This window comes from Pan troglodytes, chromosome 11 (genome assembly GCF_028858775.2).
Source record: "Pan troglodytes isolate AG18354 chromosome 11, NHGRI_mPanTro3-v2.0_pri, whole genome shotgun sequence".
NCBI lineage: Eukaryota > Metazoa > Chordata > Mammalia > Primates > Hominidae > Pan > Pan troglodytes.
This window is the reverse complement of record NC_072409.2, coordinates 63,151,171-63,152,396: the sequence shown is the minus strand read 5'-3', so window position 1 is coordinate 63,152,396 and position 1,226 is coordinate 63,151,171. Positions and strand designations below refer to the sequence as shown.

Below are 1,226 nucleotides of genomic sequence, written 5' to 3'. Positions count from 1 at the left end.
ATCAAATCAATCAATAGAAACAGATATAGTAATTTCATAGATGATAGAAGTAACAGATAACAACAGTAAAACAATTATTATAAGTATACTCCAAACCTTCAAGACAATGAGAAAGATAAAAAAACGTTTTCAAATACAAATCAAACTCTGCAGATAGAAAATACAATATTTGAAATGAGAAACATACTGGATAGGATGAACTTTAGATTAGATATTGGCCCAAAAAAAAAGGCACCAAACTTGAAGACAGATTTTATCCAAAATGAAACAGAAGGAAATTAAATTTTAAAACATGAAACACCTCTTTGAAGAAGAGGTGGTCGTAGGTGGTGCGGAGCTCTGATCCGCCCGCACCTGCTCCTGACTCACCACTGTTCACTCTTGCCGGAACAAGCAGGTCAGGAAGCCGCGCAGCAGTGATGGCTTTTAAGGATACCGGAAAAACACCCAAGGAGCCGAAGGTGGCAATTCACCGAATTCGAATCACTCTAACAAGCTGCAACGTAAAATCCCTGGCGAAGGTGTGTGCTGACTTGATCAGAGGAGCAAAGGAAAAGAATCTCAAAGTGAAAAGACCAGTTCAAATGCCTACTAAGACTTTGAGAATCACTACAAGAAAAAACTCCATGTGGTGAAGGTTCTAAGCCATGGGATCATTTCCAGATGAGAATCCACAAGCGACTCATTGACTTGCACAGTCCTTCTGAGATTGTTAAGCAGATTACTTCCATCAGTATTGAGCCAGGAGTTGAGATGGAAGTCACCATTGTAGACGTTTAAGTCAACTATTTTAATAAATTAATTACCAGTTGAAAAATTTAAAAAAAATGAAACAAGCATCAGTAATCTTTTGAATGATTTTTTTTTTTGATACGGATTCTCGGTCTGTCGCCCGGGCTGGAGTGCAGTGGCGCGATCTCAGCTCACTGCAGGCTCCCCCTCCCGGGTTCATGCCATTCTCCTGCCTCAGCCTCACAAGTAGCTGGGACTACAGACGCCCACCACCATGCCTGGCTTATTTTTTGTATATTTAGTAGAGACTGGGTTTCACTATGTTGACCAGGATGGTCTCGATCTCTTGACCTGCCAAAGTTAGGAAGTCTGGGATATTTGTAATTGGAGTCCCAGAAGGGAGAGTCAGAAAAAAATGAGAAAATAATGGCACAAAGTTAGGAATAGTCAGACTACTCATCAGAAACTATGGAAGAGTGAAATCCTTAAAGCAC

The 1,226-nt window shown here is 40.5% G+C and overlaps 1 pseudogene; it reads left to right on the top strand.

Moving 5' to 3' along the window:
* The first annotated feature begins 419 nt into the window (after positions 1–419).
* LOC101059259 (small ribosomal subunit protein uS10-like) lies at positions 420–813 on the top strand (annotated as a pseudogene).
* Positions 814–1,226: the final 413 nt, after the last annotated feature.